Raw genomic sequence first — 24,344 nt, 5'->3', positions numbered from 1 at the left:
GCCAAAGACACTGTCATTAGGACAAAACAGCAGGAAACAGATTGGGAGAAGGTCTACAGCAATCCTACATCTGACATCTAATACATACAAAGAACTGAAGAAATTATGCTTCAGAGACACAAATAACCCTATTAAAATTGTGGTCCAGAACTAAACAAAGATTTCTCAACTGAGGAATATCAAATATCTGAGAAGCATCTAAAGAAATGTTCATCATTTTTAGTCATCAAGGAAATGTAAATGAAAACAAACTTAGATTCCAACACACACATGTAAGAATGGCTGAAATAAAAACTCAGGAGACAGCAGATTTTGATAAGGATGTCAAGTTAGAGGAATGCTCCTTCTTTGTTGGTGGCATAACGAACAGGTTCAACTCTGGAAATCAGTCTGGAGATTCCTCAGAAAATTGGGGATTGCATTACTTGAGGAACCAGATATATATCTTTTGGCATATAACCAAAAGATGCTCCAACATACAAAAAAGACACATCCTCAATTATGTTCATAGCTGCCTTATTTATAATACCCAGGAGTTAGAAGAAACCCTAATGGCATTCATCAAAGGAATGGATACAGAAAATGTGGTACATCTATACACCATGGTGTACTACTCGGCTTTCAAAATAAATTATCTCAAGAAAGTCATAGACCAATGGAATGATCTAGAAAATACCATACTTATTAAAATTACCAAATCACAGAATGGTATGAAATCACACATGGTATGAAATGAGCGAAAGTGGATATTGGCACAAAAGCTCAAATTACCCAAGATGCAGTCCTCAGACAACTGGAAGCTCAAGAAAAGGATACACAAAATGTGCATGCTTTACTCCCTTTTAAAATGTGGAACAATAATATCTATGAATTTAGAGCAGAGACTGAGGGAATCGCATTCAGAGCATGCCATACATGTGGTAAAAATATATACACATCAGTCACCAAAACTAGATAAGATTGATGGAGCTAAGAAGTGCATGCTGCCACGGACTGACTGTACATAGATCTTCCCTGAGAAACACAGCTAGAGCATATCATATACAAAAGTGAATTCTAGTGGCAAATCAGTGAACTGAAAACAGACAGTAAGGAAAGTTATAGAAAAAGAGAAGTGGGGCCGGTTAAGGATCATATGGGCAGGTAATAGGGAAAGGAAATAACATTTGAAATGTAAATATAAAAATACCCAATTAAAAAAAAGAAATATAATTTGCTAAAAAATAAAAAAAAATATTAAAGATATTAAAGAAAAGAACACTGCCAGGTATTCACAGCTATTGAGTCAGAAATGTAAAAGTCATTGTCAGGGAATGATAGAATAATCCTAGTGGAAAGTCTGAGAAGATGAAGACTCAACTAGAAACACTCTCTATCCCAGATATCAGGGTCAGACACTAACTGCACTATAGGAATCCAAAGCATAGAGGAGTTTACTCTGAGCTGAGGACACAATACTTGTCTTTCCCTTCTTCCTTAGGACATTTTTCTTCTTGACAAAAAGAATAAAGGCTATGAGCTTTCAGGAAAACAGCTGTGCCCTACCCACCACTAGGTTTTGTAATTAAAAAAATGATATAAATGCTCTGACTTCCAGGGACAATTAGAAGAGGGTAGTCCAGATGCTTCTTAGAGGCTCCCAGCTCCTGATTCCCATATGTGTGAGGCTCACGTCAAGGCTACCTTTTCAGAGATCCCCCTCAATCCCTACTAAAGACTCTCTGAGCTATCCCATGGATCACATATTTCTTCCTTTATTTATAAAAAGACAGGCCAGTTCCCTTCTCCCCATCACTGATATCTTTATACACTTTGTTCTCCCTCCCATATGGCTGTTTACTCTGCATTAGAGGTCAATTAGTAAACCCTAGAGGTACTGCAGGAATATATGAAAGGCAGTTGTAGCCACGACAACACTTGTGACATCACAGAAGAATCTAGGGTAGTCAAGGTTACAAGAAATACTTGAGGGAGGGCCCAATGATGATCTCACTGTGAACTGCCATGTCCTACCTGCTAAACAGATTTCCTTACATTGACCAGATTTGGAGTTGCCCTTTCCAGGTATGTCTCCTGTGACACAGTGGAAACCTTTATGTAGTCCATCACTCTAAATCTATACAAATCTCTTTGCTTCACTAGTGGTTCCATGCTTTGAATGGAGAAAGTTAGCTAGGGGCTTGGCATGTGTATAAAATATTTAGGAAAATGGAGTGGAGGAGATTCTTCTAGATAATAATTTTTCCCAGGTTCATTCCTGTGACATACAGAACAATTTTGTATGTTTTCTCTCTTTCCCAAAGGCCAGTATTCTCCCTATAGACCTTTGAGTGAATATTTTGTTTCACTTTCTTATTGAACATTCCTTGATAGGAGACTTTATAAATATTCCTGAATGTGTATTCAACAATTCAGTTTTACAGTTCATTTTTTTGCAATGATTTTGGCAACAAAGGCAGCTCAACTATAGAGTGAATATAACAGTGTAAATATTGTGTACCTACTTAAAATTATAAACTCCCAAATCTTTATTTTGTCCAAAAATTAACAGACATCAGTAAAGCACAGGACAATGTCGACTCTAGAATGTGGTTCTGTACTCCCAAAAGACATCAGCTCTCTAATATCTACCTTACTTATTTCCAAGGTTCAGACTTGCGTGTCGAGGGTATTTTACCATAATTCTTTTTTCAGGCCAAACATAAGGTTCAGGAGGATGGGCAGGGAGAGGAATGTCTTGAGGTCCATTGAAATCTTAACTTCAATAATTTCATAAGTACAGGATGGAATCTATTTTGCATTGTCATTTGTGGATTCTAAATTCTTGACCTAGTTGTGCATTATCCATGTTAAAATTCCACCCAACCTCATAGGTGTAGGAGACACCAAAAGTCCATAAGATTGATGAAGATAAGAGGTGCATGCTGCCAAGAACTGGAGAAAGATCTATCCAGAGAGACACAGTTAGAGCATGTTAAACACAGAAGTGAATGCTAGTGGCAAACCAGTGAACTGAAAATGGTTCTCATCTTGGTAGATATTTAGAAAGGATAACAAGAGCTGAAGGGAATTTTAACCCCATAAGAACAACAATTCCAAGAAACCAGAGCTTTCTGTAACTAAAACAATATTCAAAGACTGTGTATGGACAGAACTGTGGCTCCAACAGCATATGAGGCAGAGGATGGATTTCTTGGGCACCAATGGAAGGAGAAGCCCTTGGTCCTTCTCAGGTTGGCTGCCAGTTCAAGGAAATGTCAAGGTGCAGTAAAAAGGGTTGTAAAAGAAGGGGAGTGGGACTGGTTAGGACACTTATGGAGAGGAAATTTGGAAAGAAAATAACATTTGAAATCTAAATTTAGAAATATCCAATTCAATAAGCAATAAAATTTGCTAAAAAAATAAAAAGAAAAAATAAAAAAAAGCTAGCTAATCTCACCTATTGATTCAGAAATATAAAGAGTAACTGTCAGGGAATGGTTGTCAGAATAATACAAGTGAAAAGACTGATATGATGAAGAATCAATTAGAAGCACTTCTCTCTCCCAGATATCAGTGTCAGACACAAATTGAACTATAGGAATCCAAAGCCTGGAAGAGTTTACTCTGAGATGAGGACATAGTACTTGTTTTTCACTTCTTCCTTAGGACCTTTTTCTTCTGGGCAAAAAGCATAAAAGCCATGAGCTGTCAGGAAAACAAATGTGACCTTCCCAACACTTGGTTTTTGGGCTAAAGAAATTAATGATACAAACTCTCTGATTTCCAGGATCAATAAGAACAAGGAAATCCAGATGCTTCTGAGAGGCTCCCAGCTCCTGATTCCCATATGTGGAAGGCTCAGATCAAGACTATCTCTTCATGAAACAACTCAACCACTACCCAGGACTCAGGGAGCTTTCCCAAGGACCTTGTATACCTTCCTTTTTTGTATCAAGACAGAAGGGCAGCTTCCTTCTCCCCGTCTCTTATCTCTTCATCCTCTTTTTTTCTCCCTCCCTAATGGTATGTACTCTGAATTAGAGGACAATAAATAAAGCCAAGTGGTACTGAAGGAATATTTGAGACGCAGTTGCACTCATGACTACAGTTAAGGCATCTCAGAATCAGCTAGGGCTCTCCAGGATAAAAGAGATTTTTCAAGGAGGGCCTCATGATGATGTCTCTGAGACCTGCCATGGCCTACCAACTGAACAGCTTTCCTTACATGACCAGAATCAAGCATCCCCTTTCCATGAGTGTCTCCTGTGGCAAAGTGGAAAAATTTATATAGTACATCTCTCTATAGCTAGAGAGTTCTCTTAGCTTCATTAGTGGTTACATGCTCTATAAGGAGAAAGTTAATCATGGGCTTGTCATGGGTAGAAAAAACCAAGGAATATGGAAGTGATTCTTCTGGATAATATTTCTATTCCCCTGTCCATTTCTGTGACATAGAGTTCAATTTCCTAAGTTTGCTCTGGTTCCCAAAGCCGAGTATTTTTCCTACAGACCTTTAATTGAGTGATTTTTTTTATTTCATTTTCTAATTCTCCATTCCTTAATAGGGTACTTTATATTCATTTCTGAATGTATACTCAAAAATTCCATTTTCCAAATCCATGTTTGCAATGATTTTGACAACAAAGGGGGCCCAAGTATAGAGTGCATACAACAGTGTAAATATTGTGTACCCACTTCAAATGATAAACTTCAAATCCTTATTTTATCCAAAAATATCAGACATCAGTAAAGCAAAGACAACACGTACTGTAGAATTCGGTTCTCAAGTTCCATTTGACATCAGTTCTACAATAACTTCCTTCTTGTGTTCCCATGGCCAGACTTGAGGGTTTGGATTTTTACAATGATTCCTTCTTCAGGCCAAACATACGACTTAGGTGGATGGGGAGGGAGAAAAATGTCTTGCGTTCCTCTGAAACCTCAACTTCAATAAGTTCTTAAGGACAGGAGAGCGTATAACTGGCCTTGGCATCTGTAGATTCTACATTCTTGATCTTGGTGCAACGAATCCATGTTAAAATTCCATCTAACCTCACGTGGATGTCTATATATATATGATAGATAGATAGATAGATAGATAGATAGATAGATAAAAAGATAGATCTCTGCCACCAAAATTAGATAAGATTCATGAAGTTTTGCATTCTGCCAGGAAAAGGATATAGATATTTCCTGAGAGACACAGCTAGAATATGTCAATTACAGAAGTGAATGCTTGTGGCAAACCAGTTACATGTAAATGGAACTCTTGTTGGTAAATTTTGAGAAAGGACTACAAGAGTTAAAGGGGTTTGCAAACCCATAAGAAAAACAATTCCAATGAATGAGAGCTTTCAAGTACTAGACCAATATTCAATGAATGTACTTGGACATACCTATGGTTCCCACTGCATATGTAGTACCTGATGGCCTTCTTGGGAACCAACAGAACTAGAAGCCCTTGGTCTTCCCTATATTTGATTCCCAGTTCATGGCAATGCCAAGGGGCAGTAAGGGGTTAATAGTAGAATGGGAGGTGGACCGTTAGGGCTCTTAAAGACAGGAAATTGGAAAAGGAAAAAAACATTTGAAATGTAAATATAGAAATATCATATTTAAAAAAGCTATATATTTTGCTAAAAAGAAAAAAAATGAAAGAAATAAAAGAAAAGAAAGCTGTCAGTTAATCACATTCTTTGATTCAGAAATCTAAAGGGTCACTGTCAGGGAATGGTAGTGAGAGTAATACTAGTAAAAAGACTAAGATTGTGAAATCTCAAATAGAATCAATTCTCTCTCCCAGATATCAGTGACAGATGCAGTCTACAGTATAGATATCCAATGAACGGAGTAAATTACTCTGAGATGATGACACAATACTTGTCTTTCCCTTCTACTTTAGGACCTTTTTCTTCATGGCAAAATGAATAAAAGCCATCAGCTAGAAAGATATCAACTGTTCCCTTTCCAAAAGTTGGCTTTTGGAAAAAAGACATGAATGATATAAACTCTCTGACTTCCAGGAATCATAACTAGGAGGGTAGTCCATATGCATCTGAGAGGCTCCCAGCTCCTGATTTCCATATTTGGAAGTCTCCAATAAATTGTATATTTTCAGCAAACCTTCTCAAACACTACTCAGAACTGTCTGAGATTTCCCATGGACCACATATTTCTTCTTTTTTTTTATAGCAAAGCAAAAGGCCAGCTTCCTTCTTCCCATCTCTGATCTCTTCATCCTCTTTGTTCTCCTTCCCAAATAGCTGTTTATGTTGAGTTAGAGGCCAATTAGTAAACCGAAGAACTATTGGAGAGACTGCTTCTGTCATGACAATACTTGTGACATCACAAAAGAAGTCAGGGCTCTCCAGGATACAACAGAATTTTTAGAGAAGGCCTAATGATAATGTCACTGAGAATTGCCATGGCCTATCTGCTAAGGAGTTTTCCATACAATGACCAGATTCAAGGGTGCCGTTGCAAGGTGTGTCCCCTGTGACAAAGTGGAAACCTTTTCACACTACATATCTCTAAAGCTAGAAACATCTTTTGCTTCATTAGTGTTTGCATTCTCTTAAAGGAAAAGATAGTCAGGGGCTTGGCATGGGTAGAAAAGATCTTGGAACATGGAGTGGAGGAGATTCTTCTGGATAATAATTTTTTACCAGGTCCATTCCTGTGACGTACAGTTCAATATCCAAAGTTATCTCTGTTTCCCCAAGGCAAGCATTTTCCTTACAATCCTTTAATTGAATTCATATTGTATTACAGTTTCTTTTTGTACATTCCTTGATTGGTGACTTTATATATTCCTGAATGTGTAGTGAAAAATTCTGTTTTCCAATTTCTTCTTTTTTTGCAAAGATTTTGGCAACCCAGGGGTCCCAGCTAAGGTTGAATATAACAATGTAAATATTGTATACCTACTTCAAATGATAAACTTCCAAATCCTTAGTTTATCAAAAATTTCCAGACATCAGTAAAGGTAAGGACAACATGAAATATAGAATGCGCTTCAGTAGTCCCATTAGACATCAGTTCTCTAATACCTATCTTCCTGTGTCTCTAGGGCAAGATGTGTGGGTTTTGTAGGTTTTACCATGGTTCTTACTTCAGGAAAACATAAAATTCAGGAGGATATGCAGGAAGAGGAATGACTTGAAATCCAGGGAAACCTCAAGTTCAATAGTTTCATAAAAACAGGAGGAAGGCTTTTTGGCATTGTCATTTGTGGATTCTATATTCTTGACCTAGTAGAACAGAATCGATGTGAAAATTCCACCTAACCTCATAGCTGTAAGAGCCACCAAATGTATAGTTGGAACCAGATATATATCTTTCCTGAAAGACACAGCTTGAGCAAGTCAAATACAGAAGTGAATGCTAGTGGCAAACCATTAAACTAAAAAGGATCTCTTGTTGGTAGATTTTGAGAAAGAATTACAAGAGCTTAAGGGGATTTCAATTCCATAAGAACAACAATGCCAATGAACCAAACTTTCTTGTACTAATCCAATATTCAAGGAATGTACATGGACAGATCTAATACTACAACTGCATGTGTAGCAGAAGATGGACTTGTTGAGCACCAATGGAAGGATAAGCACTTTGTCCTCCCTAGGTTTGACTTCTAGTTCAAGGGAATGTCAAGGAGCATTAAGGGCGATTATAGAAAAAGGGGATGGGGACTTGTTAGGGATCATATGGGCAGGAAATTGGAAAGAAAATAACATTTGAAATGTAGACATAGAAATATCCAATTTAAAAAAGCAATAAAAATTGCTAAAAATAAAAAAAAGAAAGAAAAGAAAACTGCCATCTAATCACATATATTAACACAGAAATCTAAAGAGTCATTGTTAGGAAATGGTAATCAGAGGTCTACTAGTGGAAAGACTGATGATGAAGACTCATCTAGAATCATTTCTCTCTCCCAAATATTAGTGCCAGACACAAACTGCACTATAGGAATCCAAAGCATGGAGGAGTTTACTCTGAGCTGAGGACAAAATACTTGTCTTTCACTTCTTCCTTAGGACCTTTTTGTTCTGGACAAAAAAAAGTTAAACCCATGAGCTGTCAGTAAAACAAATTTGCACAGCCCAAATCTGTCTTTTGGAATAAAGAAATTAATGGTATAAACTCTCTGACTTCCAGGAATCATAACAAGTAGGGAAGTCCAGATGCTTCTTAGAGGCTGCCATCTCGTGATCCAATATGTGGAAGGCTCAGATCAACGGTATCTCTTCCGCAAACCCACTCGACCCCTACCAAGGACTCACTGAACTTTCCCAAGGACCAGATATTTTTTCCTTTTTTTATACCAAGACAGAAGGCCAGCTTCCTTCTACCCATCTGTGGTCTATTCATCATCTTTGTTCTCTTTACCAAATGGCTGTTTACTCTGAATTAGAGATCAATTAGTAAACCCTAGAGGTACTGAAGGAATATCTGAGAACAGTTGCTGTCACGACAACCCTTGTGACATTACAGAAGAAGATAGGGTTCTCCAGGATACAAGAGATTTTTCAGGTTGGTTCTAATGATGATGTCACTGAGTACTCCCATGGCCTACCTGATTAACAGCTTTCCTTACTTGGAAGCAAATTGAGGGTGCCCTTTCCAGGAGTATCTCCTTTGACAGAGTGGAAAACTTTATGTACTCCATCTCTCTAAAGATGGAGACTTCTCTTTGCTTCATTAGTGGTTACATGCTGTGAGTGGAGAAATTTAGTCAGGGGCTTGGCATGCATAGAAATATCTAGGAAAATGGAGTGTAGGAAATTCTTTTGGATAATTTTATTCCCAGGTCCATTCTTGTGACATACGGATCAATTTCCTAGATTTTCAATTTTTCCCAAAGGCCAGTATTTTTTCTACAGATTTTTAATAGTGAATGCTTTATAACTTTTTTTGTACTTTCTGTGGTAGGGGGCTTTATACATATTCATAAATGTACATTTAAAAATTGCATTATCCAATTGCATTTTTGCAATGATTTTGGCAAAAAGGGAAACCAGCTATAGAGTGAATATAACAGTGTTAATATTGTGTACCTACTTCAAAATAATAAACTCCCAAATCCTTATTTTATCCACAAATTAACAGACATCAGTAAGGCAAAGCACAACATGGAGTATAGAATGGGTTTCTGTAGCCCCATTAGATATCACTTCAGTATTATCTAATTCCTGTGTTCCCAATAGCATACTTGGGGGTTTTGGATATTCTACCATGTTCTTTCTTCAGGACAAACATAAGACTAAGGAGGATGTCCATGGAGAGGAATGCCTTGAGGTCCAGTGAAACCTCAACTTCAATAGGTTAATAAGAACAGGAGGGAGTCTGTTTGACAATGTCATCTGTGGATTTTAAATTCTTGACCTATTTGCCCAGAATCCATGTTATGATTCCACCTAAACTCATAGGTTTAGGATTGCAAAAAAATCTTCACAGATTTTTGCAAAAATCTTTGCAAATTGACTTCTTTGTACTTTTGAATGGCCACTTTACTCATGCAGTTTGACAATCATTTCTCGAAAAAATGTGATATTGGTGGTCGATTTAGATGTTCACTGCCTTTCTCTGATAGGACAAACAATAGATTTTATGGAAAAGTGGAGGACCAGGATTTCAAGAGTGAAATGGTTGAATAGTTCTTCTAAAAGCTAATCTCTGAACATTAGAAGAAATCTGGAGTTTATTCAAAACATACTGTTAAATGAATGAATCCCTCCCTCACAGAATGCAGAAGGCCCATTAAAAAAAAAAAACCCTTTCAATACTTCCCTGGACTCTACTGAGAGTTTTCATAGTGTTTTTTGATGTCTTGTTCATCATTTCCACCTGCCCAGAATTCTGATTTATACATGCACCACAAAGATTGCACACTATTTATACAACTTTGACTACTATTTCAGAGGTTTTTGCTATAAAAGCTGGCCTATTACATAACAGCATTCCTAGTGAGAGGGAAAATTAGGGGCAAAGTTCCTAGCAGAGCTTTTTATTTTCACTTTCAGTAGTTCAGTCCATTGGAGAAGCTTCTACTCACCCAGAAATGGTATCATTAATAATAAGCATGTACTTTTATCCTATCCTAGCAGTGTATATGTCAGTTAAATCAGGTTCCCATAATTCATCATAGTGTTGGCCAGTCATATGAAATTCATCTGTCAAATAATCTTTCTTTTATTTATATAAGTATAAACCTGACATCTGGCTTAGACATCTCCTGCCATGCTGTCCAATGTAGGTCAGTATATCATACATTGGTGCTGGCAGTTCACAGAGTTTGTGGACCCAAGTTAAGTACCTTGGTAAATCTGAGATACCAGAAAACTGCCCATTGTTTCTGGAAGAATGATCTTTCCTTCTGTTGATCAGTACCCTCCTGTTACTTCAAGGTATCCATTTGATTCTGTTGCATAGTCATATCATATTTACACCATGAAGTCTCAGGTAGCAGTGGCTTAAGTATGTCACCAGAAGGTCAGTAGGATCACTGATCTTATGGACATTGTTGGGCATCTAGGTCAGTGATTTAGTTACCTTTAGTCTCAATGCAGTCATCTCTTTGATGTCCATAGCAGTGAAGCATAGCAAATAATAGGGGAATCCACATATCCTCTCAGAGAGTCAAGAATTTCTCTTTATTCTTAAAGTCCTTTCCTCAGCAAAGAGGTCAATTTTGTATGTGTATTATATATAGACTTGTGGAGTATCCAAAGCAAAATGTCTGTACATGTAAAAGAAAAAAGGATTCCCTTTTCCCAATTTGACCTCCGGTTTAAGAGTGACAAATCAGTCTGTTCTCTGGCCCTAGGTACCTGGGTCTAAGACTTGTGAAAAAATAATTTTAATAGCAGTAACTGTTGAAGCTCCTTGGTAACTCACTGCATGTTTAATGAAAATACTCCCAACTCTGGTAAGTATTGCATTAGTGTCTTTCATTGAAAGGGGTTTGGTTGTAGTCCATTAGGTCTGACCAGATAAATTGGACTATGGTTGTTATCCAGGACAGTCAGTGATGAGCATCTATGGGTCTTACAGCACACAACAGGGTAACAGGATTTATGTCAAGTGAGTTTTTCAAAATACACTCCAACATGGTCCAGAAATAGTATCATTTAGTGTGCAACAGGAACATATAGAAGCCAGTTTCTCAAGAATAAGGAGGCCAAGTTTAGAATAGAGGCAGAGGGACGCCTATTTAGAGCCTGCCCAACATGTGGCCCATACATATACAGCCACCAAACTAGATAAGATGAATGAAGCAACAAAGAAGTGCAGGCCGAAAGGAATCGGATATAGATCTCTCCTGAGAGATAGCAGAATACAGCAAATACATAGTAGAATGCCAGCAGCAAACCACTGAACTGAGCTCGGGACCCCCGTTGAAGGAATCTTAAAAAGGATGGAAAGAGCTTGAAGGGGTTTGAGACCCCATATGAACAACAATGCCAACCAACCAGACCTTCCAGTGACTAAGCCACTACCCAAAGAATATACATGGATTTACCCTGCACTCCAATTGCACACGTAGCGATGTATAGCATAGTAATAACACCAGTGGAAGGGGAAACTCTTGGTCCTGCCAAGACTGAACCCCCAGTGAAAGTTATTGTTTGGGGGAATGCAGTAATAAGGGGAGGATGGGGAGGGGAATACCCATAGAGAAGGGGTGAAGGAAAGTTTATGAGGAAGTTGGTCTAGTAACCGGGCAGGGGAAAAACAATCGACAAGTAAATAAGAAACACTCAATATAAAAAAGATGAAAAAAAAAAGAAAAAGAAAACAAAACAAAACAAATATCCTGTATCAAAGTAAATATCCTGAAAATATACTGATTGAAGTAACCCACACTGGAAAGATCATGGATGGCATATACTCATTAATAAGTCATACTACCCATACAGAATATCCAACAAATTAAAAAATTAAATCCTAAAGAAAGCTTACGTAAGGAAGCTTCTATCCCACAGAGCAGAGCAAAATAAATAAACATGGTAGTCAAATGGTGGGAAAGATATGTCTGAGAATGAAATGGAAGGAGAACTGGTCAGGATGGGGCATTGCAGGACATGAGATAGGTGTAACTATTTTGTTTTTTTCCCGATAATACACAAAGGAAATTATTTCAAAATTTTAATTCTAATTAATTACATGTAATAATCTTTTCAGAATAAAAACAAAAATATTGTTTGACTTAATAAGATTCAGTTTTGTTGTCTATCCTACTGCAAAAAAGTAATCAATAACCTCATTCCAGGAGCTCCTTTAAAAAATCTGCAAAGTATTTATCATACAAGTAACCTAAAAGGTGATCCTTTTTTCCAATCTAGCCAAAAATTAGAATAATGTCTTCATATCAAGCATTTTGATATTATTAGAAGTGTTTTTAAGAAACAACAATCTTTGAAGCATAAATTTTCTTTTTTTGTCTTTCTTTTTCTGAGTATTTTGTTCCACAAGAATTCGACATTAAAATACAGTGAATTTTATGATTTTTTGTCACTTTCTCCTTTCCATTCTATCTCCTGACAGATCTCCTCCCCACACTAAAGATTTTTTTTTTGTGTGTTTTTTAAATGATGGACCTAATATTATCTGGTCCATTTGCTTTGTATACCTAGGTATTGAAATTCCTTTCAGATACTCGTGAGCTAATATGTGACTACATAACTGAAGATAAAGATTTCCTCTCAAATTCGGAGGACAGAATTTGACAAGATTAAATCATGGTTCTTAAATCCTGTATATAAACTTTTAATATTCAAAACATGGGAAGACTAATTAAACTATGGGGAAAGATTCCTCATTTAATCTGATGTAATATACTGTAGTCAAATAGGAGCCATCATGTAATATTTACTTCAGGATATACATACACACATCTCAAAAGTAAGACATATATATATATATCAAAATAACGAAGAAATGTTGACCCTGAAACCTCTAATTTCAATGACTGTTAATTGATAATCTTCCTTGAAAATGCAAATAATGATAATCACTTCATATAAGCTCGATAGCCTTATTTACATAATGTGAATGAGAATCTAAAAATAGTTTTAATTACTATTGCAGCATATAGAAGAACATATATATTACATATAGAAGGAACCATATATGCTACATTAATAAATTGCCCAGATATGGCCCATACATATGCAACCACCAAACTAGATAAGATGTATGAAGCAAAGGAGTGCATGCTGATGGGAACCGGATTTTGATCTCTCCTGAGAGACCCACCCAGAATACAGCAAATACATAGGCAAATGCCAAAAATAAACCACTGAACTGAGAAGGGGACCCACCTTGGTGGAACCTTAGGAAGGACTGGAAGAGCTTGAAGGGCCTGAGACCCCATATAAACAGCAGTGCCAAGCAACCAGAGCTTCCAGGGACTAAGCCACTACCCAAAGTCTCTACATGGAGTGACCCTGGGCTCCAAATGCATAGGTAGAAATGAATAGCCTAGTAAGAGAACCAGTGGAAGGGGAAGCCCTTGGTTCTGCCATAAGTGAACCCCCAGCAAACATTATTGTTGTGGGGAGGGCAGTAAATGGGGGAGGATGGAGAGGGGAATACCCATAGAGACGGGAAGGGGGAGGGGTTGGGGGATATTGGCCTGGAAACAGGGAAAATGAATAAAAATTGAAAAGTAAATAAGAAATACTAAAGTTAATAAAGATGGAGAAAAAAAAAGAAAAAAATAAATGAAACATTTCTCTTTCCTGTATTCTCAACAATGTTAAATTCACTTCCTTCTATCAACTACACTTAAATGTCAAATGATCAGGTTGTTATTTTTACATTTGAGAAGTGTTGATTACTATCTTTTAAAATAAAATGTGGAGATTTTCGTTTTGGAAAGAAATGGGGCTGAGTAGAAAAAAACAAGAAACATGGACAGAATGACAGACAACCAGTACATTCTCTTTTTTTCAGACTGCCTCAGACACTAATTGCCATTTCTTGTGAAGTATCGTTCATGACTGATCATGGTTGCAGAAACACTTGTCCAGTTGTTATATTTATAATGTATAAAAGAACTCTCACATGAATATTTTATTTTTCCCACAGCCTCTGAAATGGATATTTTGGAAAATGATTCACTGATGATGAGAAAATTTAACTCTTGCCCCCAAAATGGAATAGACTATTTTTTGATATTTGTTTAATAAATTTATGTACTTATGAGAAGAGCACTTAAGGTATTTACTGGATAATATTAATACCAGCATCACATCTTCTAGAAGAATATGAAAGCTATAATAATGACTAGTGGAGATTATATATGATGTCGTCCCAAAAAAAAAACATATCTATGATCGTAAATACTAATGTAAACAAGTAAAATATTTCATTCAAACACATCACTTTTTTCTAGTGTCTGGAGAATCACTCTGCAAAACTTCATGCCAGGAGTTTCCCTGGTTAGTGGAGAGACAGGAGTTGCTTCCTGTCTCTTCATTCTAATGTGGAAGCTAAGAGGTCAGGAGGCTTACATGTGTACCCCTTTTTGACCAAACAACATGCTTCTGTAATCAACTGTAAACAGTGAGCAAGAAGGCCCTTCTTATCATGAATTTAATATTTTCTGTAGAGAAATGTGTCACTGTATAGATCACAGGCCTGCCATTATGAATTGTAATATTGATAAATTAGTTTTAAAACATGCTAGAACTGTGGGCTAATGTTAGCATTACTGCTCCTTGGTAGCTTGTTGCTAATCGTTCACCAGATCCAAACAGCAGAGTAGCACCTTAATCAATTGATTTTTAAAATATGCCCAGAAAATATGTCAAAATGAATTGAGAAATATATAGTGGTAATCCAGTAAGCATCAACCCTCCTCAAAGAAGCATGTCTCTAAGGAAACTTGAGAGTAAGAGGAATCCCCCCTAAGATTGTCATTTGGATTGAATATCTAATCACAAATATACATTCCTGACAACATATATATAAACAATATTATATTGACTGAGCAGGTTATATTTAAGGATTTAGAAACTGTACATATATATCTATATCTATATCTATATCTATATCTATATCTATATCTATATCTATATCTATATCTATATCTATATCTATATCTATATCTATATCTATATCTATATCTATATCTATATCTATATCTATATCTATATCTATATCTATATCTATATCTATATACATATCTATTATATTTGTGTACCTTATGTTAGCTTTCATATAAAAATAATGTGTAAGAGTAAGAAATAAGAAAACCGCAAAGCCATGTTTTAAAAGGACAAGGAGGGGTATATGGAAGGACATGGCATAGGAATAAACAGAACAGTCTATTAATTATAATCTCAAAATAAAGGAGTATATAAATAGTTTTGTACCTTAGGACCTTTTAAAAGTGTAGCCTCTCATAGTACGGAAGTCCTGATGCGTATACTTGCAGTTAACTGTACATAAACAAAACATCATTGAAAAGCATAAGATATCGTTTCTTTCTTTTCCAACTTCTTCAGATAATGGTAAACCTTGGTAAACCACGGTTCAATTTTCTTCTCCTACATCTTCCTCCTCAGTCGTGTCCATGTTGAGGAAAAGAATTTTCCTGATACAGAGCTCCAACTAGCAGAACAAGTATTCAATGGATAAGTTATAAAATCAATGATCATACTGTATTTCAAAGGGTGAATGGTATTAAAATGCAGATTCAGTTGTCCAAGCATGATTCTGTTGAGCTATAGACAGCTTTAAAATGTAACAGAAAATATGTCAAGTATGAAGGGAAGTATTGGGAACGTATTGAAGAAGCAGGGTCTTTTAAGAAGTCGAACCCTTTATAGATGTGTCATGGGAATAGTGGGAAGAAGTGTAGTTGGTACGATGTAGAGCAATGCTTATCAAACTCTAAATGCTATATCACTTTAATGCAGTTCCTAAAGTGTTGGTGATAACCCCCAATAAAATTATTGCATTACTATTTTATAACTAATATTTGAAACTTTTATAAATCCTAATGTGGATTTTACACACACACACACACACATACAGACACACACGCATATATATATATATATATATATATATATATATATATATAATGTCATATCACACACACACACACACACACACACACATATATATATATGTGTGTGTGTGTGTGTCAGATATCAGATATGCTACTCTGAGAAAGTGCCATAACTAAACTTTTGTAAGCTTACATTGTAGATGTGCTGAAAATAATCAGGTTATCTTGACATAAACCACTTAGGTCTCTTGGAGATTCTCGGAAATGCCAAGATTGGTCCAACTCAAGATGCAGTAAAGAAAGATTCTTAATATTTACAAACAAACAAACAAGCAAACGAACAAGAATAACAGCAATAGCAAAAATGAAAAAAACAAGCATTAAGCAAAAATTTGTGAAATTGGTCCTCTCCAACAAAGGAAGACATTTCCCTTGAGTGGGGCAAAAGAGACAAATTGTTTTACATTGCCTTTTTTATATTAGGATATCAATCCTCATGCTTACCTTATTTATTCCTGAAGGGGATAAGCATACATGCTATATATTTAAAATTCCCCATCTTGTTTATAGACATTTTCCCACAGACTAGTCCACTTCTTCAGTGTTCTAACTTCTAACATGTGCTAGAATCCCCTCCTCTCTTTGTGAGCCCCTTTTTGTGAACAAGATATCTAAATTTCTTTCTTATGATAGTCTTCCTTGTTTTTCCTAGATGTGGTCATATCAAGACTGTTTCTTTACTCTATATTGTAAATTATCCATATGCCTCTAAAATTTTTCTCTCTTACGCATTATAAAATTGTAACCAGAAATAAGAGAGTTGGTTCTGTTTTCGTGATTTCTTCACTGTGCTCTACTCTTTTTTTTTCCTTTCTTTCTTTTTGCTATTCTTTTGTTCTTTTTTTTTAATTTATTAAATACTTAATAATAATTCTTTGGTTTCTGGGCACACATCCCCCTCCCCCCTCCCCTACCTTATGGGTGGTCCCCTGCCAACCCTCCCCCCATTGCCGCCCTCCCCCCAACAGTCTAGTTCACTGGGGGTTCAGTCTTAGCAGGACCCAGGGCATCCCCTTCCACTGGTGCTCTTACTAGGATATTCATTGCTACCTATGAGGTCAGAGTCCAGGGTCAGTCCATGCATAGTCTTTAGGTAGTGGCTTTGTCCCTGGAAGCTCTGGTTGCTTGGCATTGTTGTACATATGGGGTCTCGAGCCCCTTCAAGCTCTTCCAGTTCTTTCTCTGATTCCTTCAACGGGGGTCCTATTCTCAGTTCAGTGGTTTGCTGCTGGCAATCGCCTATGCATTTCCTGTATTCTGGCTGTGTCTCTCAGGAGAGATCTACATCCGGCTCCTGTTTGTCTGCACTTCTTTGCTTCATCCATCTTGTCAAATTGGGTGGCTGTATATGTATGGGGCACATGTGGGACAGGCTCTGAATGGGAGTTCCTTCAGTCTCTATTTTAATCTTTTTCTCTCTCTTTCCTGCCAAGGGTATTCTTGTTCCCCTTTCAGAGAAGGAGTGAAGCATTCACATTTTGATCATCCATCTTGAGTGTCATTTGTTCTAGGCATCAAGGGTAATTCAAGCATATGGGCTAATAGCCACTTATCAGTGAGTGCATACCATATATGTCATTCTGTGTTTGGGTTAACTCACTCAGGATGATATTTTCCAGTTCCAACCATTTGCCTACGAATTTCACAAAGCCGTTGTTTTTGATAGCTGAGTAATATTCCATTCTGTAGATGTACCACATTTTCTGTATCCATTCCTCTGCTGAAGGGCATCTGGGTTCTTTCCAGCTTCTGGCTATTATAAATAAGGAAGAGATGAACATAGTGGAGCACGTGTCTTTTTTATATGTTGTGGCATCTTTTGGGTATATGCCCAAGAGAGATATAGCTGGATCCTCAGGCAGTTCAATGTCCAATTTTCTGAGGAACCTCCAGACTGATTTCCAGAATGGTTGTACCAGTCTGCTATCCCACCAACAATGGAGGAGTGTTCCTCTTTCTCCACATCCTCGCCAGCATCTGCTGTCACTTGAGTTTTTGATCTTAGCCATTCTCATTGGTGTGAGGTGAAATCTCAGTGTTGTTTTGATTTGCATTTCCCTTATGACTAAAGATGTTGAACATTTCTTTAGGTGTTTCTCAGCCATTCGGCATTCCTCAGCTGTAAATTCTTTGTTTACCTCTGAACCCCATTTTTAATAGGGTTATTTGTCTCCCTGCGGTCTAACTTCTTGAGTTCTTTGTATATTTTGGATATAAGGCCTCTATCTGTTGTAGGATTGGTAAAGATCTTTTCCCAATCTGTTGGTTGCCGATTTGTCCTAACCACAGTTTCCTTTGCCTTACAGAAGCTTTGCAGTTTTATGAGATCCCATTTGTCGATTCTTGATCTTAGAGCGTAAGCCATTGGTGTTTTGTTCAGGAAATTTTTTCCAGTGCCCATGTGTTCCAGATGCTTCCCTAGTTTTTCTTCTATTAGTTTGAGAGTATCAGGTTTGATGTGGAGGTCCTTGATCCACTTGGACTTAAGCTTTGTACAGGGTGATAAGCATAGATCAATCTGCATTCTTCTACATGTTGACCTCCAGTTGAACGAGCACCATTTGCTGAAAATGCTATCTTTTTTCCATTGGATGGTTTTGGCTCCTTTGTCAAAAATCAAGTGACCATAGGTGTGTGGGTTCATTTCTGGGTCTTCAATTCTATTCCATTTGTCTATCTGTCTCTCTCTCTACCAATACCATGCAGTTTTTATCACTATTGCTCTGTAATACTGCTTGAGTTCAGAGATAGTGATTCCCCCTGAAGTCCTTTTATTGTTGAGGATAGTTTTAGCTATCCTGGGTTTTTTGTTATTCCAGAAGAATTTGCAAATTGTTCTTCTAACTCTTTGAAGAATTGAATTGGTATTTTGATGGATATTTGAAATATATAGTTCCTCAAGTGACTATAGTTAATCCCACAATGTATGTTACATCTTTCACGAATATGTACAGAAATGTCATGTTTCACTTAGAAAGGACTTAAGACTCACATGAATCAAGAAAAAACAGCCAATAGTTACCATCACACACATCAACCAATAACGAAAAGATATGTTTAAAAATTAATACTACCTTAGCTTCATGCACAAAATTTTAGTATATGACCAGAAGAGGAATGTTGTCCAAGTGAAATCTGAGTGAATGTTAAACTCTGATCATTAGATTCCAAAGAGCACCATGTGTGTTGGAAACAATAACAATTTCTTGAAAACCATAGAATTCTAAGATGATGGGTTAGATTTACCAGTTAGTTAATAAAATCATCTACAGTCATGGGGGTAAAGTAAGTGGATTGAGCATAAAATAATCCTCATTTATAATGTGTACAGTTTTTAAAACTTTACAGAAATTATTCTCCTGTGTAGCTCAAAATATACCCCTCTCCATGTGATAACTTTGTTTCTGTAGAAGATTGATACTAAATATTTCTACATTGATTTCCTTTTCAAGAGACCACTGCTGAATTAGGTTATTTGATGTTATCTTGAATTTTCAAGACAAAACACGTCATGATACCATAAGTCTATCCTGAGAATCAAATTTTATTAATATTTCCCTTTTTGAAGAGCCCGAATGAAGAACTTATCAAACAATGTGAAATTCTTGTTTGCCTTCCTGACTCTAGACACCAAACTGGTAACTGCAGTGGATATAAAACCACTGAAGTCTGAAGATTCTGTACTTGTCAGGCTGAAGGACCATTTTGATGTCAATGTTCTAAGGCACATGTCATTTCGCAAAGTGACATGTTCATTTCATTTTCTCTCCCTGTGGCTTTAAACATAATTTTTGAACATGGATGGAACCACATTTCACAACTATGAATACTCATATAGATGTAGATATACCAATATGATATAGAGGAGATAGAAGACAGATACATGGATGCGTGGATAGATAGATGATAGATAGATAGATAGATAGATAGATAGATAGATAGATAGATAGATAGATAGACAGACAGATAGAAGAATGGGTGAACGGATGGATTTATAGATGTATGTATGTATGTATGTATGTATGGATGGATGGATGGATGAATGTATGTATGTATGTATGGATATTTGGATGGACGAATTGATGTTTTGATGGGTGGACAGAGGGACAGACAGTTGGACAGAAGGGTTGATGGATAGAAAAACATGTTTAAAAGAGGATATTTGTGTAAAATATTGTGAAGTATGCTCATGAATCTTCAAATATTGTAAATTCTTATTTTTTTCAACATAAGGTTCATTATGAAAAGGGAAGCATGGAGACTTCTTTAACACTGAGATTCTTAGAACTGAATAGACACGAAATCAAAAGGAACTTTGAATTATAATGTGCTTTACTGTCATAGAATCAGAAATTTTTAAACACTTGTTTGAATCCGGGCCACTTTGAAAGATATAGAGGAGGGCACACAGCTATCATATATAGTGAATTTTGTAGAGTAATGCCTGGAGACAAAGGACTCTGAATAAACCAATCTTCGAGACACTCTAAAACCTCAGAATTAATTATGTAGTGTACCATGGAAATGTAATTATCCTAGAAAGATCATGTAAGATTAGAATGTCTGTATCTTTAAAAAGATGGAATTTTTAGGAGGGTAATAAATTATTCATACTGCAAACTACATAGTTTCCATAACATATGTAAGAGTTCAATACATATTAATAGTAATATTCTATCAAATTTAAATTTTTTGTAAAGATTTGCTGCTGCTTAATTCTGATTTCAAATTAATGATTAAATGAACTGAAGAAAAGTAGAGAAAAACATACAGAAATTTATGTATTAAAATTCCACCAATAACAATTGGTATGTTTATGTGAATAGATGTCAAGAAAATAATTAATTTTAATTAATTATTTAACTAGTGATTTCTCAAAGATTTTAGATATCGTGATGCCAGTACAATCTCCCATCTAGATATCCGTCTATTTCCGAACCTCCTGACTTGTTCTGCAAGTGGAAAACTCTCAAAATTTTCAGGTACATTTTTCTTGATGAAGACACATTTGATTCTGGCCCAAGTTCTTTCAATTATCTCATGTTTTTCTCCTTTCTCTACCGCATATCCTTGGTCAGATAAAGTTGTTTTCCTCTCTTCCCTGAGCATAAAGATCTTATCAAGAAAATGGTGTATTAAATTACTTTTCATAATCTCTACAAATCAAGACAGAACATTTTCTAATACTATTCGTCAAATATTAGCATTAAAATTCTTATTAAAATTGCCTTAATGGTGAAAAGATACAGAAAGAGATCTCTCAACTGATGTGAAATTTTCTTCTGGCACTGAGTACCAAACTCTATTTGCACTCTCATCTATAATAAAAGACTAGTAGAGTCTCTGCTAGTAGAGTCACTTATCACTTGGTGGTTTCTCTACTGTGTCCTGCAAACAAAATTTGAATATTTAAAATATACATTTACTTATGTGAATAAAATTTTGATTAAATTGTTTGTTTCCTCTTTTAAGAAATGACCAGAGATACAATCATTCTTACTTAGAAAGCCCTTAAGATCTCTCAAAATCACAATCTTTACATGCATCCAACAATAATGTAATATTGTAAGCTTAAATCATCCATATCAATAATAGTAAATAATAAAAATAGTGAAGAGAAAGAAGAATTGGAAGAGGAAGAATAGGAGGAAGAAGAGAAGAAGAAGGAGAAATATAGAAAATCTTCATGGAAAGGGAATGGTAACCTCAGAGCAAGACGCCAGGCAGTTAATCTTCCAACTTTTGAAAAAGAATTTTTAAAAACTTTAAAATAGCTGTTTTGCTACATGCATTTTATTCCAGTCCTTCAGGTGAGTAGGTATCTTAGTGATTTCAAAGCCAGCCTGTTCTGCAGTGCCAGCTCAAATACAGCCAAGATTAAATATAGAAGAAAACTATCAAAAGAAAAGGGCTGGTAAAACTGTACTTGAACAATAATACATGTCCCAATATTGAAAACTAACCAATCGTGAGAATATTGGGTATGTGCTTATACCTTTAGTGTTAAATATGCAAGAATAGGGTTATGAAATCTCCCTCTGTGATTTAAACAAGTAAATAACCCCTAGGTTATGGCGCAGGAAACCCTGAACAAAGATGAATAGAAGTCATTGTATTACGCTGTGAGGATGAAGCATAGATGCCTTGGAGGCTTTAAGATGTTGATAATGTCTGAGTCATCTTGGATACTTGCCAAAGCAAGCTGCTAATGGGGAATAAACTCAGCCGAAAAGAGAGATGAGTTTTGTAGTCAATAAAATTGAAAAGTGGTAGAGATCCTAAGGATGCTTTGAAATCAAACAGTAAGATTAATATAGTAAAAACAGCCATCCTACCTAAAAGAATCTACAAATTTAATGAAATTCCCATAAAAATTTCAACATAATTCTTTTCAGACATTAAAATAATAAAATTCAATTGCATATGGAAAAGCATTATGTCCAGGATAGCTAAAATGACTCAGTACAAAAAAAAAAAAAAAAGAAAAGAAAAGAAAAAAAAAGAAAGAAAATCCAACCCTATTACAATCCATGATTTCAAGATCTTTTATGGAGCTGTAATAATAAGAGTCAGAATCAGATATGTGTACCCAACCAAAGAACAGAATCTTCCTACCCCTCTGGTTGAATTAGGGAAAAGCTAGAAAAAGTTGACAAGGAAGGTGACCCTGTAGGAAGACCAGCATTCCCAATTATGCTGGCCCGCTGAGATCCCTCAGACACTCGGTGACCAACCAGGCAGCACACTCAGCTGATATGAGATCCCCAGCACATATACAGCACAGGAGTACCAGGTCTGGTTTCAATCAGAGAAGATGCACCTAACCCTCAAGAGGCCCCAGGAACTTTAGAGTTCTGGTTGGATGGATAGGGAAGGGACATGTTCGTGGAGGCAGGAAGGGCAGGGATGATGTTTGGGATGTGGTACATTCCAAGGGTGGACCATGAATGTAATGAACCTGGAGTGTGAAATTAAAGATATAAATAATTTTTAAAAGGCACATGGTGTGAGCATTAAAGCATACAGTATGATCAGTGAAATCCAGTCTAAGATCCAGACATAAATCGACACACTATGAACACATCATTTTTCAAGAAGAAAGTAGAAATACACAATGGAAAAAGAAAACATTTTCAACAATATTTATGTTGTACCTGGATATCTACATGTATAAAAGTGGAAATAGAACTGTATCTATCATCCTGTGCAAAACTCAACTCCATGTTGATGAAAGAGCTCAACAAAAAACCTGACATATTGAACATTGTAGAAGAGAAAGTGGGCAATAGTCGTGAATGTATTAGCACAGGAAAGAATTTCCTGAACAGAACACCAATAAACCAGCAATACGATCAATAATTCTAAAAAAATATTACTCCATGAAACTGAAAAACTTCCGTAAGACAAAGAACAGTCAGTAGGTGGAAATGGAAGTTCATTGAATTGGAAAAGATTTTCACAAACCTCCCCATCTGACAGTGGTCTAATATCCAAAATACTACAGAATTTGAGAAGCTAGATGTACACAAAATATTCCAATTACAAAATGGAATGCACATGAAAAGAGATTTTACACAATGCAATCATGAGTTGCTGAGAAATACAAAAAGAAACATTCAACTTCCTTAGCCAACAAAGAAATGAAATTAAAACTACCATGAAATCCTATTTTATAACTGTCATAATGACCAAGAATTATAATAAAAGTGATAGTTCATGTGGTTCAGGGGAAACATTTTGTTGGTTGGAGCGCAAACTTCTACACCTATAGTGGAAATTAATACAGCCGTTTCTCAGAAAGATGGAAATACATTTTCTTAAAGACCCAATCATACGACTCTTTGACATATCACCATAGGAGTTTCCATTCTACCTCATAGACACCTGTTAAAATATAAACATCATTGATTTGCTCATAATAACCATAAACTTGAAACAATGTGTTTATTCCTCAACCAAAAATTAATACAGTGTGGTAGAAGTGTGAAGTGGTGTATTACTCAGTGTAAATTACAAGTGTAAATTACTCATAAATAGTTCTCTGCACCCAAATCCCGTGGGAGGGAGAGCTAAACCTACAGAGAGGCAGACACACCTGGGAAACCAGAAGAGACTGCACTCTGCGCACATCCAGACGCCAGAGGAAAACACCAAACGCCATCTGGAACCCTGGTGCACAGAGGCTCCTGGAAAGAGTGGCGCAGATCTCCTTGGTTGCTGCCGCCGCGGAGAGGACTTAGGCAGTACCCCACGAGCACACTTGAGCCTTGGAACCTCAGGT

General features: G+C 36.4%; 1 long non-coding RNA gene across 1 annotated transcript; it reads left to right on the top strand.

Moving 5' to 3' along the window:
* Positions 1–1,964: 1,964 nt before the first annotated feature.
* On the top strand, positions 1,965–4,067 carry LOC134484280 (uncharacterized). Its single transcript, XR_010061691.1, has 2 exons — positions 1,965–2,064; positions 3,770–4,067. It is a non-coding gene; the product is annotated as an uncharacterized LOC134484280 (long non-coding RNA).
* Positions 4,068–24,344: the final 20,277 nt, after the last annotated feature.

The sequence above is a fragment of the Rattus norvegicus genome, chromosome Y (assembly GCF_036323735.1).
Source record: "Rattus norvegicus strain BN/NHsdMcwi chromosome Y, GRCr8, whole genome shotgun sequence".
Classification (NCBI taxonomy): Eukaryota; Metazoa; Chordata; class Mammalia; order Rodentia; family Muridae; genus Rattus; species Rattus norvegicus.
Note: the sequence above shows the minus strand (reverse complement) of the source record. Positions and strands in the feature narration are given on the sequence as shown.